Genomic DNA, 10,756 nt, shown 5'->3' with positions numbered 1-10,756 from the left:
CTAGTGATTAAGCAGTTGAAGAAAGAATACAAGTGTATCAAAGAAAATATGATCATGTACTTTGTCATCGCAAATAGGCTGCTCAAAAAATTCGAGTACGTGGATCTAAATCACGTTTCCAGGTTGAAAAATCAAGAAGCGAATGATTTGGCACAGTTAGCTTCAGGATACAGGGTATCAAAAGAAAAACTAGAAGAATTGATCGAAGTAAGAGGCAAGGCGATGGCTACCAGGCTCTCCCCAAGTGACTTGGAGAACTCACAATTAGGTTTTGTCAATAAACAAGAGTTTGAAGTTTTGAATATAGACTCTTTAGTAGACACAGATTGGAGAAGTCCAATTGTGAATTATTTAAAAGATCCTTCGACAGACACGGATAGAAAGGTAAAATATCGAGCTTTATCATACTTTTTAATGGGAAATGAATTGTTTAAGAAAACTCCCGAAGGAGTTTTATTAAAGTGTCTGGGCGAAGCCGAAGCGTATTTGGCTCTCTCAAACGTACATAGCGGAGCATGTGGTGCGCACCAAGTAGTGCACAAAATGAAATGGCTTTTGTTTCGATACGGAATGTATTGGCCTTCTATGTTGAAAGATTGCATAGAATTTGCAAAGGGTTGTCAGGAATGTCAAGAACATGCAGTTATTCAACATGCTCCTGCAAACGAGTTAAGTTCAATAATAAAACCATGGCCTTTTAGAGGTTGGGCATTAGATTTAATTGGAGAAATCCACCCCAAGTCTTCTAGAGGTCAAAGATATATTTTGGTAGGAATAGACTACTTCACAAAATGGGTCGAAGCGATACCACTTGCGAATGTGGATCAAGAAGCTGTGATTGAGTTTATTCAAAAACACATTATATACAGATTCGGAATCCCAGAAAGTATAACCACAGATCAAGGATCAGTGTTCACTGGGCGAAAGATGCAAGACTTCGCCAAAGATATGGGGTTCAAGTTGTTCACTTCTACACCTTACTATGCTCAGGCAAATGGACAAGTCGAAGCAACAAATAAGATAATAATTGGTCTGATAAAGAAACATGTAGGGAAAAAACCCAAGAATTGGCACAAAACTTTGGACCAAGCACTTTGGGCTTGTCGAACATCTCCAAAAGAAGCTACAAACACTACGCCTTTCCAACTGACGTTTGGACATGATGCAGTACTCCCAATTGAGATATATCTGCAGTCAGTTCGGATACAAAGACAAGCAGAAATTCCTCCAAACACTTACTGGGAATTGATGATTAATGAATTAGTAGATTTGGACGAAGACAGACTTCGAGCATTGGAGATGATAAAAAGACAAAAAGAAAGAGTGTCTAGAGCATACAATAAAAAGGTGAAAGGTAAAACGTTTATTAGTAATGACTTAGTTTGGAAAGCTATTTTACCTATAGATCGAAAGAATCAGGCGTTAGGTAAATGGTCCCCACATTGGGAAGGCCCTTTTCGAATCTTGAAAGTGTTTTCAAATAACGCTTATGAGATAGAAGAATTGGCAGAAGATCGTAGAATTTTAAGGGTAAATGGAAAGTATCTAAAAAAAATACAAACCAAGCATGCATGAAGTAAAGATTCTTGCAAAAACGTAGAATTCGAAGTATATTACATAGGCCAAAATGGTTGAACTAACACCAAAATGGCTGGATTTTCAAACAAACATGCATGGTAAATACAGTAAGAAGACAAAGAAACGAAAAAATATTTTTCATTGATATCAAAGGAGTACATTCATTACAGAGAAGGTGGTTCCCAAGAACATTGAGGATTACAAAAAATTTAAAACACGAAGCCTAAAACAACCCACCTCCTAGTTGATCCTTTGATCTAAACCTTCTAGGGACAGCAGGGGCAAGCTTTCCGCCTCGAACATGTCCAAGGATCCAGATTTACGCATCCTTCTCACTATTCCCTTTTTAAGGAACATGTAGGATAAGAGCCTTCCATATGGAAGACATGTTACTACACCTTGCCGAGCAGCAGCCATAGAAATTGCTTCAACAAGTCCTTTGAAGATCATCAGAGGAAAGTTAATCTTCTTCCCACGGAGGGCACAGAGTATAAACTCCAAATCTTCCATCATGATGCTGTTTTGATCATGGTTTCGTGGACGAAAGTTGCCCTCGAGGAGCTGGTGCCAAACCCTCATGACCTTGGCGCTGAAAGGATCATTGTCCATAAGAGTCCTCAACATAAGATGGGTGGTCATGTTGAAGGTATTGTCATCAAAAGTCTCTCCAGAGTTGTTGCATCTCAGCAGGTTGGAGATGGTGGAGGGAGTGATAGTGATATGGGCCCTTCGAACCTCAGAGACGATAGTGGTTCTGCCTTTCGGATCTATGCGCAGAGATGCAAACATCCAAAAGTCCGCTAACATATTGGGATAAACAGATCCCTCCAGGATTTCATGGTAAAAGTCAAGCTCTTGGTTAGCAAAGAGGGCACCAATATTGATAAAGTTTTCATCAAGTTCTTCTTCAGAGATTCTGAATTCTTTCTTGATGCAAGCCCTGATGTTAGCATAAGTTAGGGGTAGTGCCATTTGGACAAGAAAAGGTTGGAGAAGGTTTTATCTGACTATGTATTTGAGAAGATGCAAGAAGAAACGAAAATTTTGGGGCAAAAGTTTGAAGAAAGTGTGAAGGAAGAAGTGGAATGCCAACCCTTTATATAGAATAAGTTGGCAATAGAGGAACGGTTCATTTTAATGTTTGATTGGATTGCGTTTGGTATTCCAAAGAGAAGTTATGGCTTCCGCCGTTTCCCGCCCTTGGAAGTTGAAGTGTAATCATGATGAGAACTGATGCACGCACGTCTCAAATAGACGTTTTGGAAAAGGTGACGTCAGCTTTCAATGATGGTTACGACTATGGGTAGTAGAAACGTCAAGTCTAGGTGCAAAGGGCTGCGAAGGGTAATCATGTCACGTGGTTTACATTTATTAAAATTACTGTGACAGTGAAAAAGTATATTTTGGCAAGTTTTAGAGAATTGCTGGGGCATTACTTATGATAATTGCAAAATAAAATATGTGGGGAGATTGAAAGATAAAGTTGCATATATATATATATATATATATATATATATATATATATATATATATATATATATATATTCTTGGAGAAATTCGATTACAAAACAAGATAAGTACGCAACACAAAAGAAAGTACAAGGTTCGAAGAAACTAATTAAAATCTTTGGGAAGGTTATCCTTTATCTTCGAGTACTGGATCTCCCATAAGGACATATGACGTTCGATCAATGCCTGTTGTCTTTTCAGTTCTTCGATCTCTGGCACTAGCTGCTGTGCCGTCTCGAAGTGTCGAATCCCTGACTGCGCCACTTCAGTTAATTCATATTGATTGGTTTTTTGGATTTCTACCTGACGAGACTGGGCATCCTTTATCTTCCCTTTGAGTTGCTCAATTTCCTTTTTCCAGGCTTTGATATTTGTCTCACACTCTTCATATTCCCGTTGGTTCTTCGAACACTCGAGCTTAAGGGTTTCAACCTTCTTCGTTGCATCGTTAGCAACTTCCCATGAAGAACTGTGAGAAGTCATTTTTGCTGTGAGCTGTCCGTCAATATCCCATTTTCGAAGGAGATTAGATTGGAGTTGTTCAATCAGAGAACTCAATAAGATAATTACTTCTGAGATTTCCACCAGAACAAGAAGTAAGTCCACTTTCTTCAGAAGGTTGTTTAGACCATAATATTTGGTGGAATCCTTGCTGAGAGCTTCGACGAGGTTGGTTTCAAAGAACTTCTCTCTTATCTGACGAAGGAGTTTAGGAATATCATCCTTGTCACCAGCACCTGTCAAGACAGTCGAAGGAGTTCCAAGGGATGAAGGGCTATCGATACTCATCATGGTCTTGAGGAAGCTCACAGGATCAGTTTTCTTGAGTTGCTCTAGTTCTAAAGGAGTAGTCATCGCAGGGGCTTGCTTCGAAGTAGTCCCAGGAATGACTGTGGTTCCAAGGTTCGAAGTTTCATTAGAACCAAGTGTAGCCAGTTTGGAAGTTTCTTCTGCAGCATCTTGTTCAGATATGGTGTCTTCGCTGCCAGTTGGTTGTCCAGCTGCGTTACCACTATTTGAACATTGCGGATTTTCCTCCATAGTTTCATCTTGATGTATGGGTGGAGACTCATCATTTGAATGGCTTTCTTCAACAGACGCGGTCGGAATAATGGTTGCAAGAGGTTGAGTGTCTTCGAGAACGGGAGAAAGCACATGAGGTTCGTGTTGAGACACACCTGTGATGGACAGTTAAAGTCGATCAAAACGGAGGAAAAGGCAGAATAGTCTATCTGTCATTTAAAAGAGCAGACATTTACCTCGAAGGTTGTCAAGGTCAATATGTAAACTTGAGGCTGTGAGATCAGAAGTAGCGGTGCCAGCATCATCCTACATTTACAAGGTAAAAATGTGAGCTTAATCATTAGAATTAGAATGTAAAGAAATGGTTAAATGGTGAAACCTAAAATACCTTGGTCGGAATGTTGTCTGGAATGGAGTTATGACTCTCCATAATGGGGATAGTGCTAGCAGCCTTCAGGGGTGAGTCCTCAAAAGATACCTTGTCACTCGAAGAGGTGAGCTTCGAATTCCCAGATCCCTTTCCTTTGACTGAAGGGGTGGCAGCTTTTTGTTTTTTCTTTATTGTTTGTCTGGTGCGAGGAGGAGATTTATCTTCATCGTCTGAGTCGGCTGTTGGAGGAGCTTTTCGCTTCGAAGATGTTGGAGGTTTCGAGCTCTGAAGTACATGTTAAAACCAAGTGAGTGACATTCATTAAATTTCACAAGCTGAAATATAAGGTATCCAAGTACCGTAGGTTTCTTGCCATTGGTGACAGAGTCACTCCCACTCGCCCTAGTGTTCCTCGAAGTTCCAGAACCCTTTTGTACAGGGGCTTCCTTGATTTGTCTCTTTCGAGCAACAGCTGTGAACAAAATATAAATCAGTATTTCAATGAAAAGGGAGGAATTAGTCAAAGGACTGTCTAAACCCTAACCTTCAGGTATTGGAGTCAAGACGCGAACATGCTCAAGATCTATATGAAGATGTCCTTTGAAAGTATCCAAGGTGTGCTTAGTCGGGACCACTCGTTCAGCGCGTTTTTTAGATTCTTCCTGAAGAGTTTTTAGGAGATTCCCACACACAAACCAGTCTGGAAAAGGAGGGCTTAAGGCCACCCCAAAATCAGCACTAGGAAGTGGGGGAAATTTTGGAGGATGAAGTTCGAAAGCCACTTTATAACGTAGTTCAGGTCGAACAGACGTAGGCAATTTCAACTTATCCAGTTTAGCAGAAAACTTTTCACGTAAAGTAACTGCAGCCTCACGAACGGTCCGACTAAGGTCATCAGGCCTGTAGATAGTTTCAAAGAACTTTTGAAATGCTTGAATTTCTTTAATATGAGTAGAAGTACCTTTCTGGAAATTCTCCTGCACATCAGCAAAAGCTGCAGTTAGTTCCCGAGTAAGGCTTTCAGCATCGAAGATTTGCGTAGAATAATATTCTGTCCACCATTGATGAAAATCTTTGGTAGAGTAAAAAGCAGGCTCGAAGGAAACAGGAGACAAAGTAGTGATGCCAACATATCGAGAGATTTTTGATTCATATTCATCTTCTGTCAGATGCGAAGTGTGTAGACACATGTGATTCCTTTTGTCATATAAACACTTTGGTTTGAGTTGAACCAGCCCAAATTGTCTTGAAACCAGATTTGGTTGATAGCAGAGGAGACAGCAATGACTTTTTGGAGATCGAAGTCGGTGATATAACAGCTTTGGGGTGAGGAAAGCTTCCCAGATGGCCATAGATTCAGCTTGTTGGTCAGGAGAAGTTGTTGGAAATTCTCGAATAAACCATTCGGGACCCACCTTACGTTGTACGAATGGAGCCATCGAAGGAGTGAATTGATGACGTTCAGCGAACATCATTATGAATGCCAAGAAGGTTTCACGAAGTTTGCCACTTTCTTCCTTGGGAGTTAGGTAAGCCAATCTGGTTCCTTCCATTGTTCGATCCTTTATGTCTGAACTTTCTTCGTCCACGACATTTTTATATGGGAGGTGAGCATCGAAAGTGGCATTAAGCCATAGTTGCAACAGCCAGAAAGGACCAGCGAAAAGAAGAGATCCTGTTTTGTAGTTCTTAACAAGGTCCGTTGCCTCACCAAGATTCTCATAAAGAAATCCTAGAATTAACTGGCTTAGGTTTAACTTCATCCCAGCATTTAACTGGTTAGCCATGCAAAGATATCTTTTTGCTACTTGTATGGACCTAGAGCAAAAGACGCATCTCGAGAGCCAAAGTGCTAGAAAAGCTATATGTTCTTCGTCAGAAACGTCTGGGTCCGTTTTGTTGTGGTACTGTTGAATGAAGGCAATATAGGTGACTGTTGCTTCATTAAAATTGATGGTGTCAGTATCCATGAAATTAGGGTCGAAGGTTTCCCCAGTTGGTCGAAGCCCTGTAATGGCAGCTACATCGAAGAGGGTAGGGGTAACCATCCCGCATGGAAGGTGGAAAGTATTGTGAGAAGCATCCAGAAGTAAACTGACGCTACTAGCATGGTTTGGTTATATTCTAAGCCTGTTTTGGATAATTGGATTAAATCATAAATCCCTAGTTGTTTCCAGAAAGGCGCTTTTTGCTTTTCTACCTTCGTTAGCCAAGCATAATACAAGTCAGGATCCTTTGCTAATGGGATTGACCTAAAGACTTTCACAAAATTGGTTACATAGTTTAACCTAATTTTCTCTACGGCCAAAGGAGTTTCAGTTGAGGTATCTTTTGGGCTATCAGGGTTGGCTGAGACTGGGTGACCTTCATCGTCTATCTTATTCTTGCTAACTAAAGGCCTAGTTTTGTAATAAGCAGGAAAGAATTTATTCAAAGAGGAGTTATTTTCTCCTGGTAAAGGACCCATGAAGGCATGAGTTTTTCCAGAAAGGTCAAAGGGAATGATTACCTGAGAAGCATAGATGGTGCGCGCCTCTGCAGTATTTGGACTTAGTATGTGTTCTTGATTCCCTGTCCGCGTCGGATTTTGAAGTTTTAGAATGGGTTGAAGAACATTTGAAAAAGACGCCATGGATAAGTTTGATTTGGGAATTGGGTTTGAATGTAACCGAAGATGTTCTTTTCCGTGGAGAGAATGAGGAGATAGAAGTGAAAGTTATGTGAAGGTAGGAGTTCAAGTATTTAAAGGTTTAACGGAAACCCTTTCAAATCTTTTGGGTAAAAGCCAAGAGACACACGGCAGGCGTTGATTTAATCCAACGGCGGTCGAATAATTATTAGCTTTACTCCTAGTATATAGGAGTAATGATCATGAAGTAAGACCAGAACGTGGGAATGTAAGTTATGAGAAGACATCTTTGAAAATGACAAGACGTTTTGGAAATAGAGTCATAAATGATTATGACGTCAGTCAATAGTCTTGGGACTCTAAGAAATAAGTAAAACGAAATCTCGTTATAACAAGAAACGCCTATTTCTCTTGCTTTCGAAACAGGCATTTATTGGGGGCAATTTGTTAGCTGAAGATTTCGTTTGGAAAGAATATCCTTCGAAGGTTTGAAATTCGAAGGAAGATGGTTACTGATGACCATCTTTGAGATCAAAAATGGCTACTGATGGCCATGTTCGAGAATGATGGTATAAGTTAGGACGGAGACAGTTAGCACTGAAGCTAAATTCGAAAAGAATCATCTTTGAGGACTTAAACGTTTTTACGAAATATGTAAAGTACTGAAGCTTAGCGTATTTTTGTGGCATTCTCGATTCTGATTACCTTGCCACGCGTCGAAAGAGGATTCAGGCGGGAGGATTTGAATTTCGAAGTAGTTTATATAACTGCACAAAGACAGATGGCATCCCAAGGATTCTCGTGAGTAACGTGGCATCAAATTAGCGTAGGACCGTTAGGGTCATAATTAGTATAAATAAGGGTCTTAATATTAGGATTCCGTGTGTTCATTTTGTACAAATCACTCACATATCGCTCAAGTATCAAGTGTTAAGAGAACGAGTTTCGCTGAGAAATGTACGTATGACACCAACACCATTTTAAATACATTTGTATCTTTCTTTATTCAAGTATCTTTTGATATTACTGCATTTCGTTTACTTTTTGTCATTTACGTTCCTGCACTCTTTATCTTCATTTTACTTAGTTTCGAAGCATTTACGTTTCCACACTTTAAGATTCTTGCACTTTACAGTTTTGTCTTATATTTCGTCTTTATCTTACCCTTCGCTGATGTTATATTTATGTGTATAACAAGGTGATTGCTAATATTTATTTCTTTGATTAAGTATTTCTTATTTCGATACAAGCCAACCATAGACATAATTCGAACTATCATGAATAACAACCTTTTTGACTATGTCCTAGGATCAATCTAGTCGATCCTGCGAGTAACCAAATCATATTTATTATAGTTTGGAAGACTAGCGGTTGTTTACCGGAAATCACAGTAAACAGAGAGATGAATAGACCCTGTTGGAGGAGGGATTGAAGATAGCTACTTGAAGATTACTTTGTGGGGATATGATCCTGTGACACTGGCTTTGTGGGAAGACATAGATATCTTGAACGTTTCCCCCAGTGGTTATAGTAACTTCCATTCCTGGACTTGTGTTGATTGGGACACACCAATGTGCGTTGGTCGAAGTGTCAAACCTTCCTTGCGCAGCTTTTCCCCTGCTAGTAGGGAATTTGAAGAGATTCGCCTCGTGATGACCTTATGAGATGTGTACTATAGGTGACATGCCCCTAGCACCCATGAACATAGTATGATGCCCTTGACTGCTCGGGAAGTAGCTTCAGACTTACTTGGGTGTATGCCCCTGATTGTTTGGCATTCTTGAGAAATTATTGGAATCTTGACCTGATTGCCCTAGATTGATTGAACAAACATGTCATGCCCCTTGTAGGAGATGTTGCTTCTGAAGTGATTTTGTCTGTCGGGATAACTGTTAGTCATTAGTCATACCTTGTGCAGATTCTTCCTATTGCTAACATTTGAAATTATGTAGCAGAATATGTTTAATAATGAATTCATGAGATGCAATGCATATGTTTGTCTTGAGTTTTTGAAAAACATTAAAACAAGAGATCTAAAAGCGTGATATTTGTAAAAACTTGATATCAACTCAGCATTTATGGCAAACCTTAAGGAGTCAGGATACCTTTTGGTGACAGTACGTTTTCGAACTAACCATGCTTCAGTTAGGACTTTCAAGGGTTGTAACGTGGCTTGATTCACGGTTTAAGAAACAAAGGATAATGGCCCAAAGTTTATTTGTACCCATCCCAATCTGCGTGATGTTCTTCGATCCTATGCTCAGTTCAACTTTGCGTTTTAGTCCTAGCAGAGCTTGAAATTGTAACATTGACCTTTATTTGGACATGCAGTCATCCTTTTTTGTAATGTTTTCTTTTGTCGAGGATTTGTAGTGACCTCTTTTTTGACTTTTTTATCCCTAACTTTTGTCTGAACTGTTTATTTTAAGATTACATTCAGCGGGATGTTTCGATTTTTGATAAGTCTCCTTCATAGGTTTTGACTTAACAATTTTTTCCTTTTGATAGTTGTTGACTGCCTGACTTAGTGGTTACAAGAACCCATCTATATTTGTGTAAACGATCAACTGATATAATTGAGTTAACTAAGTAACTACCCTGCCCCAGGTTATAATCAAGGTTTTAATTTGCACATGAAAGAAAACTTCTACTCCTTAGGCTCAAAGGGGATGTCTAGGGATTAACATCCTTATATCTCCACTATTAAGGAATTGAAACAATTCTTGTACATCGTCAGCATAGTCTGTTTAAAAGCATATTGTATGAGGTTGCGGTATCATTTTCGTCATCCTCCCTCAAAAGGCTTACAACTTAGCAGGAGTTTGAATATCACAAAACATAAACGAAGTAAAAACACGGTTTAAATGAGTGATAGGGAAATAATTTATTCAAGACAAACATATGCAATGCAATAATGATGATTATTAAAACAGATAATGTCTATCATAAGTCAAATGTTTAAACAAACAGAAAAGAAATTGCAAATGAAAGTAGAGCTAATGAACCAATTGTCCATCCTTCTAGACATTAATCAGACTTGTCATGAGCAATCCTTCTAGACCTCCATGTTCACTTGAAGCTCAAATAGAAGGTGTCGAGTAGAGCAATCGTGAGGCATTCAAGGAGCAATAAGTATCCAGTTAGCATCACTGAGTTCCAAGGAAGCTTTTAGGATCATTCATACAAGCCCAGGTGTTCTCCATCATCCTCACGACCTCCATTTTCAGAGGTATTTTTTCAAACCCCAACTCACTTATTCAAGTACTCTTTCTTATAAAGCTCGATACCAGTTCATTCAGTGTCCTTAGAGGATGAAAAGCCCTCTACTCTCATGCATTTATTCATCAGCATCATCATTTAATTTTGTTTTTGAATTTTAGGGTTCTTCACGTATTTTGTTGAATTCAGTAGATATAGTTAATATAAATTTATGTTAGTTACATATCTGGAATCGTGAGTGAATTTAGAGTAAGTTTGGGCTTTACATCTTTGCAAATGGTTGAGAAATGAGAGAGTTCAGAATTTCAAAAAATATGAGAGCTTGACGTTGAAGATGACAATGGTGGTGGCGCGCAAAATTCAAATTCAGGGCTAAAGTTTATTTTATTTTGAATGGTGGTTATTTCATAAACGACTAAATCGTTATA

The sequence above is a fragment of the Vicia villosa genome, unplaced genomic scaffold (assembly GCF_029867415.1).
Source record: "Vicia villosa cultivar HV-30 ecotype Madison, WI unplaced genomic scaffold, Vvil1.0 ctg.000625F_1_1, whole genome shotgun sequence".
NCBI lineage: Eukaryota > Viridiplantae > Streptophyta > Magnoliopsida > Fabales > Fabaceae > Vicia > Vicia villosa.
The sequence above is the reverse complement of the archived record's forward strand: the minus strand, read 5'-3'. Positions refer to the sequence as shown.